Genomic DNA, 11,925 nt, shown 5'->3' with positions numbered 1-11,925 from the left:
ATATTATTAAAATTGTCACTATGGTGGTCCTACAGCAGGTTTCTTGTTGAAGGTTATGTTGCCTGTAAAAATAAAAACAATTAATTGTAAGTGTTTGCAGACATATAATACAAAACACTTCCAACATGACAAAGTTAACACTTTATGATTTTAACCTTGTTTCATTCAAAGCCTCAAAAACAATCTCAGGGCCCCATCTCAGTTTCTCACAATCAGTTTGTTATGCCAGAAACGTCACCTTCACTGTCTTATATTAAGCCACCAGGTGTTGTTCAGCCCTTTTATATTAACCTTCTTCATGTCTCTTCAAATTTGGCCCAGTGTCCGCCTCAAGGCAGCATGTGAAAATTAGCCACACATGTTTATAAACATACTACAAATCTGTTTTCTTATTCATAAAAATAAAGATAAAGGAATTCTGAAAAGCTGTGATGAAGCGGATACCATTTCCCCCAATACTTCAGGGCTTTTCTTTCCTGCAAACACTCTTGTCCCTCAGAGTGATGCATCGCAGCAAACCCAACTGGTGCAGTCAGTAAGCAGAGCTGCTTTGCAAGCACTTCCCTGCTATTTATGCTGCTGGAATTTAAGGGCTTGATCATGCCCACATTTTAAAAGCCAAACACTGAATTTAATCAGCAAAAGATTAAGCAGTGCCAGTGCTTTCCAATACTGCTAAAAAAAATAAGAAATAATCAATCATAGTGTATGAGTTATTTGTGTTTGAATATTGAATCCCAAAGGGGTGGTAGGTATTTTTTGTAATCCTGTGGAGATGGAGTAAATGGTTATGAATAGCACAGTGGCAGAACAGGATTGATTACTAAGCTCCAGTCTGTTAAAAACACCTCAGTTTGCCAAAAGGTCTTGCAGCAGGACTCGTCTATGTACTCTCTTTCTTCTAAGCCCAAACTCAAGTACGGCACAGAAACAAAAAGGCCTGGAAGGATTTCAGAAGAGCTCTTTGCTGTGTGCTGCCTCACATACTGTTTTTGCTACAGAAACTGCAAGTCCCTCCACTGTTTGTGACACAGTTTGTACAAATGGCATCTCATCCCGAGCCCTTGCTCTGCAATCTTAATGGTCCTTTCCAAGAAAGAGCTCTAATAGTTCATTGAAATTGTGTTTAGTCTGCAGGCCCCCTGGAGCTATTATGAATGCAATTAACGTCTGCAGATCAGGACAAAAATGGGAAGGACTCTATGCTGTATTGACTTAATATATCATAATGGCTCTGTCTGGGCCTGAACGGGCTATTATTCATCCAAAGGGCTTGGTGCATGCCACAGTTGCACAGTGCAGCTTTTGACATGGCTGGAGGTCCTGCGGGAAGGACAGGCCTGCGACGTGCCTCCTAGAACAATAAACAGGAGGCTGACCCCAGCTAACGGTGCTGGAAGCTGTGGTCCATTTCCCCATAAACCTTTGTGGGCTCCTGGTTTTAAAAGCTATATGAGAGGTCAGTGGGCAAAACCAGCTTCTAGTGCATCGCTAGCTCCTGGTCTACCCATTCCTTGCTGGCTCCTGGACCCATCGCTGCCCACAGGGAGAGATTTCTGTTGCTTCTACAGATGCTCACAGATGCCATGCAGAAGGCAAAGACCCCAGGGTGAGGCAGACCTGCTGGCATCTCAGCCCTCCTGGCACGGGCCAAGGCTAGTTGTCTGGGATCTCTCTCTAATAGTCTGGCACCTCTGGAGTGCTTTATCCTCACCTCAGACCCTTGGGACCAGCTGCTGAGATGTACATTTCGCTGCTGATGGAGGAGCCATTTCACTGTGTCCTGGTTGCAGTTGGGATAGAGTTAATTTTCTTCCTAGTAGCTGGTATAATGCTGTGTTTTTCGATTTAGCACAAGGATAATGTTGATAGCACACTGATGTTTTAGCTGTTACTAAGTAGTGTTTACCCTCAGTCAAGGACTTTCCAGTTTCCCATGTGCTGCCAGTGAGCAGGTGCCCGAGAAGCTGGGAGGGAGCAGAGCCAGGACAGCTGACCCAAACTGGCCAAAGGGGTGTTCCATACCATAGAGCATCATGTGCAGGACATGAACTGGGAGGAGATGACTGGGAGGAGCTGATCACTGCTGGGGGTCTGGCTGGGTATTGGCAGCAGGGGGTGAGCAGTTGTGTTGTGCATCACTTGTTTTTCTTGGGGTTTATTCTTTTCTCTCTCTCTTTGTTATTTCCATTTTCTTCATAATCTATTATTGTTATTGTTGTTATTTTACTCTATTTAAATTATTAAACTTTCTTATCTCAGCCCGTGGGTCTTGCTTTTTTCTGATTCTCTCCTCAACCTACCGGGGCAGGGGGAGTGGGCCAGCAGCTCCCTGGTACCCAGTTGCCGGCTGGGGTTCAACTACGACACGCTGTCATGTGTTTTGATTTCATGCTGTGCAGTAAATGCAGGGCGCTTCGGGAACTGTGATTATTTTCAACCAGGGAAGCCTGATTTCAATCACGTATTTTCCTGATTTTACACAATGAACACTAAAGCAAACAGATAAGCAAATCTATGTTTTATCTTACAGACTCTCCCAAGCGCCTGAGGCAGTTTCAGGTCCAGTGGCTGAGGTTAGGCTAGATTAAGCACTGCTGAAATGCAGAGTAGGCAGGGAACAGCTTCCCTTCTGAAGTCCTGGCACTGCAGCTGGCTGTGCAAGTGGAAATCCTTTTAAATGTCAGAGAAATCTTTTCTTTTGGAAGCTCCATCATCTGTGTTATCTGTTCTTTTAACCTCTCTATCCATTCGTTCAGCACTGGAGTTTCAGTGTCACAAAATGTTCTCCCAGTCCAGTTCAGGTGTCAGATTTTAAATATCACCTTCTGAGTTCTGCTATTGATTGTTAGTTGCCTTTTTTTTTTATATATATTTTTTTTAAATCAAACTGGGATTAGATGCATGTAAACTGCAATGTGTTCATATGTAGTACAAACTCAAGAAAAATAAGAGAGGTTCATTCAATGCATTGCCTTTTACAGATGACCTATCTCTAATCATGGTGCTGCTTTTGAAATGAAAATGCATATGTAACTCTAACATTGATACAGCTGCACTTCAAAGAAAAATGAAGGAATCTGAGGTCTTTGGTGCTCTTCAGATTTACACTATTTCAGGACCAAGTGCTATAAACATCTGTTTATATGGGAGTGTGATTACAAAAGAAATCTTTTCTATGTGAGTATATGCTTTTTTAATGTCACTGCAATGTATTTTCACTTTAATGATATCATTCCACTATTTAGGCAGAAATTCTGGAATTTATTTCAAATGGGTCACATAATTCCCTGATCCTAACATACCTAAAAATATATTTGTAACACTCAGCTTTGTGTGCAACTTCAATCTTAGCATTAAGCTAACCTGTCTCAGAGCTCGGCACATCCCTAGGTGAGCGCGTGCTGACACATTTTTAACTTTTGTGAAGAACCCTTATTTTTCCTTACCAAATAGAGGCAGGCTTCCCACAGAAGTTGTGATCAGAAATGGATGTGTCAGCTGTTATCTCCAAACTTGCACAGTTGTAATCACAACTGCTTGTGTGTGCCAGAAGAGATTGGAATATTTACAGCTTTTCAGTGCAGCCGGACGGAAACAATTACAAGTGAATACAAACTTGTATTTGTTTGTATTTGAAAAGTCGCATATACAAATATATGGAAAAACCACAAATAATATGCACATTCTGTCTTACAGATAAACAAGATGCCAACAGGAGCAAGCAGAAAATGTGTTTGCAAGTAGAAAGCATTATCAAAGATGCAGAATATAAAACTGTATAGAAGCAGAGGGCAAGGCAAGTGTCTCGAGCAGAAGCCATGGTAGCAGCTTTTCCGTTCCAGGACTGATGTTTCAAGTTTGTGAAGGTGAGTCCACTCGAACAGTTCTGGCTGCTCTGGGCTGGGAGGAAGCTGTATTTGCCCTGTGTGGGTGGTACTTTTTCACTGAGGCAGATGAAGCCAGGAAGAAGGTTTTGTTTTGAAGGAGAAATACACCACATTTTTTTGCGAAGTCTGATAGGAATATGATCAATTAAATTGATGCTGCAAGCAGGATGAATGGGTCTAAATGGAGACCAAATTTTGCTTATAAGGGTATGATACCAGGTGTGGGGGTGATCTTTAGGTTTTGGGACTCCTTGTCACCATCTTTACTGCAAGTTCATATATCCTCTTCTTATTCCTGAAATTGTGCTATTGAGTGCATCATCCTATGGCTGACCAGGTCATATTCCTTCATGAGCAGAGTAAATACCTGCATTTCTTCTTACAATGCTTACAAAGTCTGAATTGTTTAGTTTTATTCTTGCTAGGTTTTCTTTGTCTGTATGCTTCTTGGCAAATCAATGCTCAAAGGAGCAACCTGTGTATCTCTGACTTACACGCAGTTCCAGCTGAATGGCACTAGGCTTCTAGCAGAAGGATTGAAAGAACAAAGAAAAAGGTTCATTTAATTTACCTTGAGGGATAGTTCATTTTTCAAATAGAGACAATTTGAAAAACACAAAGTACTATGCCAATATCTTAGTCACTCTCAAAAATAAAATTAAGTCTTTCTTGGTAGGAAAATAAATGTCAATGCTATGTACATTTGCATCCAGCAGCAATTCTGCAGCTAATTTTGTAGTAATTGATACGCTGCTTTATTGCTTTATTATGAGTGTTGAAGCATTAAATATTCAGGTCCAAGCCAGACTTGGCATAACACCAAAGTGGGCATTTGCCACGTACTAGCAGGCTGACCAGTAGACAACAATAATCAGGGCTGGCACAGAGCTTAAACATTGATGTCCACTGCTGGCCTGAATACAGTTCAGAATATTATGGGCCAGAAATACTAGCTTACATACAGGGCTGCTTAATGAAATGAAGAACTGACCTGAACAATATAAAACAGATTAGAAAAGAAGCTGCCCTCCAACCAAGAGGCCATGAAGTAGTTGATAAATGGATGTTTCTATGAGTAGGATTTCAGGATGCTAAATTCAAACCAATGTCTTTTTTTGGGTGATGCTGATAAGTATCTTTATTATGTATGAAAGTGACTGTGAGAGTAACTTGTGAAAAGTGCATAATAGGTTATCTGTCTATTAAAAGGACATGTCTAGGTAGGCTTCATTCAGACATGTGAGAATTCTTTTTAAAATGCAGAACTACACCATCAGCTGGGGTAAAGAGGATTATTTTCAATGTCTGTCCTAATATACATGCACCAAACATTGCTGTTGTGCTGCAGGGGTGCACAGTAGGCAGTACAGTTGTGGCCACAGCTCCAGGAATCACTCACTCTAAAATGAGAAAAAGCAGCACTACTGGCATGACTCTAAAGAAATTACAGATACCAAAAGTGCAATAGGAAAAGGGAGCAGAAGAGCGTTTGCTGTTCTGGATAAGCTGTATTCAGACATATTTATATTTAAGCCAACAGCTAGTTGTTACAATGACTCTTTCACGTGTAGAAACTGCCTGCCCTGCATAGACTTTTCCAGACTAGAGCTCCTGGGCACTGCTGCTGTAGTGGCTGGACAGAACATATTTTCTACACACGCTGCTGCTTTAGTGGTTCTTTGTTGGTGTGCTCTGTACCTGTTACCTGGTTGTGCAACGCTCTCTCTGCCTGTAGTATTTGCTCCGTCCACTTATGGCTCCTACAAGGCAATTCGCATGTTTATTCCTGTTTGTACTGCTGGGAATGAGGACTAATTGCTATCAGAGGATCTCATTACTCTTTCCAGAGCACATCAGCTGGACATCCCAGACTCCATTACCTAATGAAACCACCTGCTGATGAACTAATCTTTTTATGTTAACAAGATGGCTTTATAGTGACACTCCTACTGCAATTACAGTGACAGGCTTGGCGTGTTTAATGTCGGGATTGGAAAGGCACTGGGGCACTTGCTGAAGTCTTTCCTCAAGTAAGCACAAAGTGAAGGGCAGTGAGGTATTTTCCTTGCAGGACAGAGAAGGACACAGGAAGGGTGATGTGTGCTTTGGGCACAGGGGGACGCTTGACTCCAGCTAGGCTTGGCAGAGGGGACCACTTGGCCAGGCACCACTGAAAACACTTCCACTTGATTCCTGCTCTGAACTGACCCAGGCTGGAGGCTGTTTCTTCCCCCAGACTGCAGGTGAGCCTTCGACACTGCAAAGCTTTTGGGAACCTTCCTTGTGATCTCTGGCTTCAGCAACAGGGACTCTGTAGCTAAAAAATTACATCCATGGAACCTCCCTGAAACCTGGACCAACATAAGGATGGCCCATGGCGTTTTTCTTCACTTGAAATGTGTTCTTCACCAATTCACGTAATTTCCCTTTTTTTTAAGTTAGCAGAGCCTCTTCAGCTTTCTGCAGCAAGCAGGTGTTTCTCCATATTTCCAGTCTGTGAACTTAAAGAAATTCTAAAATAATTTGTCATTTTATAAATAAGTTAGACAAGCTGTCATCACAAATCTGTCACCGTGCAGACAGGTGCAAACATGCGCAGTATGCAGAGAGAGACACTGACACCGAGATCAGAATAAAGGCCATCTAAAAGCAATTACATTCCCAGGTATTAAGCAAACACAATTATTTAAATTGCTAGTAAAAAATTGTTGATAAAATAGATAATTAAAAAAGATTGACCTGAAAGCTGATTTTAAATTATTCCGTAACGTGCATATAACTCATAAAATTGCTCTCTCATGACCCAGCCTCCATTAAAAAGAAATTTCACCTAGGAAAAAAATTACATATGCAGCACACGGTGATTAAAATAAATACATTTTCTCTCAAATGCTGGAAATGATGTGAGGAACTGTATTAAAAACTGGGAATGCATTAGAACTACATTGCAAACTGTAGTGTGGTCTGTCATTTTAATAAATCACACTCAAGAGGCACTGAAATAGAAAGTATGACAATACCTTAGACCACAGAAATAGTAGATGACCTATTGTATGTAGATATATAAAAGCTGTAGATATATATAAGCTGAAAAAAGACTGGAAAAGATCATAGAATCATAGAATTGTGAAGGTTGGAAAAGACTTTTAAGATCATCAAGTCCAATCATCAAGCCAACACTCCCAAGCCCACCACTAAACCATGGCCCTAAGTGTCACATCTTCAGGTCTTTTAAATCCTCCAGGGACGGTGACTCCACCGCTTCCATGGGCAGCCTGCGCCAATGCTTGACAGCCCTTTCAGTGAAGACATTTTTCCCAGTTTCCAACCTAAACCTCCCCTGGCGCAGCCCGAGGCTATTTGCTCTTGCCCTGTCGCTTGTTCCCTGGGCACAGAGACCGACCCCCCCCCTGCCCACAGCCCCTGTCAAGCAGCTGGAGGGAGCGATCAGGTCCCCCCCGAGCCCCCTGCTCTCCAGGCTGACCCCCCCAGCTCCCCCAGCCGCTCCCCACAGGGCTTGTGCCCCAGCCCCTTCCCCAGCCCCTGCCCGGCTCTGGACACGCTCCAGCCCCTCCACGTCCCCCTGGCAGTGAGGGGCCACAGCTGAGCCCAGGGTTCGAGGGGCGGCCGCACCAGTGCCCCCAGTGCAGGGGGACGGGCACTGCCCTGGCCCTACTGGCCACGCTGGTTTGGGTACCAGCCAGGATGCTGCTGGCCACCTTGGCCACCCGGGCACACGGCCGGCTCCTGCCCAGCGGCTGTTGGCCAGCCCCCCCAGGCCCTTTCCCTCTGGGCAGTTCCCAGCCCCCTGCCCCAGCCCGCAGCGCTGCGGGGGCTGCTGTGACCCACGGGCAGGAGCTGATGCTTCTCCTTGTTGAACTTCATACAGTTGGCCTTGTCCCATTGATCCATCCTATCCAAGGTAATGTAGATGCTAATATAATCGGGAAATTTGTGTTTCTCATCCTAATTACAGTGGCTCCTAAATAACAATGAGGGTCCTATCATGCCACGAGCACATAGCTCAAGAGATAGCAGCTGCTGTGGTGAGATTGCATTTACACTAGAGTAGACAGAAAAGAGGCAAAGAGAAAAAGGGCAAGTATTGCAGCACAGACAGATTAAAGGCCAGTTTTCCAAATATGTTTAGTGCATCTTGATGAGGGAGGTGGAAACCTAGAGCAAAGGGTGTCTCAGATGCCCTTTGTGACCTGCCAAGGTCACGGAAGTCTCATGCAAAGATGAGAAGCAGACGTTGGTGACCTGAGGCCAAATTTTGTGTCCTTAGCACTGGGAGACTGGTGGATGTGTGGCCACCTGACTGAGCTGGACACATCTGGTATCAATCGTAATTGCTGGAAAAGAAAAGCAGCTCTTTGGCTTTGCAGTTGGCACTGCTCTCTGCTTCTGTGGCAGGCCAGCTCGTGGATGGCTCACAAGTATGGTTTGTTTGTGCAATGCTCTCCTAAAGAAGATAATCTCTCAGTGCCTCTGTTGTAGGATGTTGCTTCTAAGTTAGTTTTAATGGCTTGATGCTCAGCTGGAGTAAAGCAACTTCACTGCTGAGACAGTGAAACTACGGCCATTTATGCCCAGTTCTATTGCTCCTGATCTTCTTGGTCATGGTTGATGTTTTTTCAGTACCTATGGTCAAATGTATGCATTGGCAACACCAGCACCAAATAAAAACTAAATTAATTTTGACCTGTGGCTATCCATATATACAAAATTCAGAGAAACTGGTTGAAGAGATGGATAGCACCAAAGGACGTTGTTTTAAGCAAATCTTTCAAGACTCCAGTTTTAATAACGTGTAGCTCTGCCAGTCTCATTGCAGAAACATGAGAGCACCCGCTTTCAATTTAAAGTGCTCTTCTCCACACGTAGCACTTCTCTGAACCTGTCACTTCTCAGGAGGCTCTTTCTCAGGCAGTCTGCATTTTAAATCAAGCAGTTATGACACTTTTCACTGCAAAAGGGGACAAATTAGTGAAAGCAGCATATATAGAAACTTGGTTAGGATAACTACTGAACAACAGTAACCAGGGTTCCTGGGAAATAACTAACTGCCTCAGATTTTTGCAGTGACCGTCCATAGAAAAAAGAAAGTCATGTAGGAGTGAAACAGCTCACTGGCTTTGGTGCCTACAGTAATGAGTCACAAAATGGTGCAGACTGAGATCATTAATCCTGGATTTATTGACAAGTTTGAAAGCCCAGGTAGACCTTCTTTAGAAATTCAGCTGAGACTGCAATCTGCTCCCATGTCTCTAATACTCTTGAAGACCTCTGCAATTTCAGACATGTTTGTTTTCTCATGATGTCTTTCAGACAGAGCGATAGGAGTAGTTCCATTTTTGTCAAGGGGATGTTGAAGCTCAGAGGTAGCTATGCTGAATTATGGCTTGAAGCCAAATTTTCATCAATTTACCTGCATGTCCCTTCTTTCCCACATGCAGAAAACTGGACTTGCAGACTGGACACTGCTAATTTTGTGTTGCAGGTTTTTTAGATGCGTTCAGGCAGAACCTGTGACTTAGGGAGCAGCAGTGGAACAAAGTGGTTAGGAAGGAGCTTTTTTACTGATCTGGTCTCAGAGTCCAATTTTCACATCTGAGTCTTATGACAGGAGATCGAAGTCCCTCATTAGGGGACTGTATCCAATATTTAATACGCTTAGTGTCCACTACATATGCCTACAAGATAGCCTGGTTTCTGCAAAAAGCAACATCCAGGCTCCTTTCAGTGCCTAATGAAGGGACAGAATGAGTGTTTTTTAAGACTTCATTTTCTATGCCGTTACATGGTAGTGAAGCAGGACTGAGTTCACTAGTTACGCTGTCATACAATCAGCCTGTCAAAAGCAGAATCAGTCTCCTATACTTTACATGAGGGGATACAGGAATATCCTTATTAATGCATCTGTCTTTCAAAGACTATCCTGTGATATCCTGCACTATCATCTTTGAAACATCTTGGACTTGGGGAATGCTAAAACTTAGGATATGAGTGCGCACTATTACTCTGTAAGTTGCATGGGAACTGATTAACCTATCAATCTCTATTATTCAGCTCCTAGAAATGAGACACATACTTCTGGGGATTTACCTGGAGTGAGATCAAAAGGAAACTGCTTTCTCCCTTCCCTGCATGAAGAATCAAAATTTGTTTTGACTAGTGATGTTAAAAATAAATAAATATCTGAAGTGACCTGAATAACTTGAGCAATTCCCTGGTGATTAAGGCGGGAAGCATTTGAAACATGAAAAGTTGCACCCGTGTTCAAATGAGAGAAGTCCTAGTTAATTATTTAGAGCAGCCGAAAGCTCATCAAAAATTTAACCAAGATTTATTTCTCCTTGATTGTGCAGGCACCACAATGTGCAGAAATGGAGGCTTTAACTCTGTTAAATGAAACTCTTGAGTTTTCGCCTCCCAGCGTGGCAGTGCTGGCTCGGTGGGGCCAGCGCAGCCTTTTCTCCTGTCCCCCCTCTTCCCCAAGCACCTACTGAAAATTGCCTTTGAACTGCTGGTGATGCACGTTAGTAAGGTGGATTTAAATAGCATATCCAGGCAATTAAATAGCTTACAGCAGCAGGACTGCTGCCGTGGGGGAGCTGCGTTGGCCCACAGCAGACTGGAGCTGTGGCTTTTCAAGGCTACTAGTACCATTATACTGGGATAGGGGCTGCGCCGAGTGGCATCTCCATTTCTCCTCTTGGGACTCTATTTTTTTTTTTTTTGTTTCTTCCATTGACCCTTAGTTCCCAGACCCGAGAAGTCGGAGCCTTGCAGCACACAGACTATTTAAAATCCCGTGGTGCCTGAAGCATCCCCGGCCCAAGGTGCACAGCGCTGCAGGGGGCTCCACACCCAGACCCCTGCCTGCACTGGTGAGCACCCACAGACTGCAGGTCTGTGCTCCCTTAAAAAAACAGTGCTGCAAACTGGGAGCTGTTTTTAAGCAATTTAGCTCACATCTCACCGATTTTGTGCATGCTGCCTCAGAGCTAGGTCTGGGCCATTGCCCTTTTCTTTGAAGTCCATTGCGTCTGTGATTTTCTTTGATCATTGCTGTGGAAATGACTGAAGTATTTTTCTCATAGGTTTGTATGCACACAGGCAGAAGAGGGCTGAGAACCTCAGTAGAGGTGAAGCATCTGACCTTATCTTGACTTGTTAGGATTAAAGTAACATTAAATAGGACAAAATTATGTTCTAACTATCTTAAGAGATTAATGAGGAGGGAGCGATATTATTCAACTGCTTTTATCAATATACTCAATACATTAAATGGCTGTGAAAGAGCTTTCCCAGTAAGCTTAGTGGGTGTGCAGGGATCTAAAAATGCCAGACAGCACCTTAGGATGTCTAAGGCTCCTTCTTCTTTCACTGTGTTTCCAGTGGTGGCATTTCATGCCTAATATCTCAGTCCTTGAAAAAGATAAAAAATTAATCTGCTCTTTTCCCACCATCTCTGAGCAGAAAGGTCACAGAAGAGGGGAAGCTGGGTTTCCTGGAGATGCCATGGTGTTGCTGAATTCTCCCTGATTTCTGGAGCTTCCCAGAACTGCTCTGTGCACTAAGCCACGAGACAGGAAGAAACAACTTTCTGCCCCGTGTTCCTGTGCTGGTTTAGCTGATAGCTCAGTCTACGTGGTTTCATTATAAAAACTTCTTTAGGAAACAGATCTCTGAGTTATTGCATATATTTCTTGCAAAAGCCACTCGAAGTTTAGAGGTGATCAACTAAGTAAACAATGCGAGGAAGAATGAGGAAAGTGCTGAAGAATAAAATAATGGTATTTCTTAGCTTTGATTATATCAGTCTGTGGTGTACAAGCTTGCAAATCCCATTTGTGATCATTTTCTCTGAAAAAGGCTAGAAGGCAACAAGAAAGGATGGAGAGCAGGAAAACAAGGGGGGTCTGGAAGGAAGAAATGGTCCGTATAAGGTGAACTGAAAGACCATTGGACCCATTGGATATCCTACTGGGCTTTCAAATCACAAACGATATTGAGAACATAAACAGGG

General features: G+C 43.4%; 1 long non-coding RNA gene across 1 annotated transcript in view; it reads left to right on the top strand.

Annotated features, from left to right (window-relative positions):
- The first annotated feature begins 3,524 nt into the window (after positions 1-3,524).
- Positions 3,525-11,925, top strand: part of LOC114015595 (uncharacterized) — a 34,959-nt gene continuing 26,558 nt past the window's right edge. Inside the window, exon 1 of the long non-coding RNA XR_003559606.2 lies at positions 3,525-3,869. This is a non-coding gene — a long non-coding RNA (uncharacterized LOC114015595). The remainder of the gene's footprint in view (positions 3,870-11,925) is intronic.

Source organism: Falco cherrug, chromosome 4, assembly GCF_023634085.1.
Source record: "Falco cherrug isolate bFalChe1 chromosome 4, bFalChe1.pri, whole genome shotgun sequence".
Classification (NCBI taxonomy): domain Eukaryota; kingdom Metazoa; phylum Chordata; class Aves; order Falconiformes; family Falconidae; genus Falco; species Falco cherrug.
Note: the sequence above shows the minus strand (reverse complement) of the source record. Positions and strands in the feature narration are given on the sequence as shown.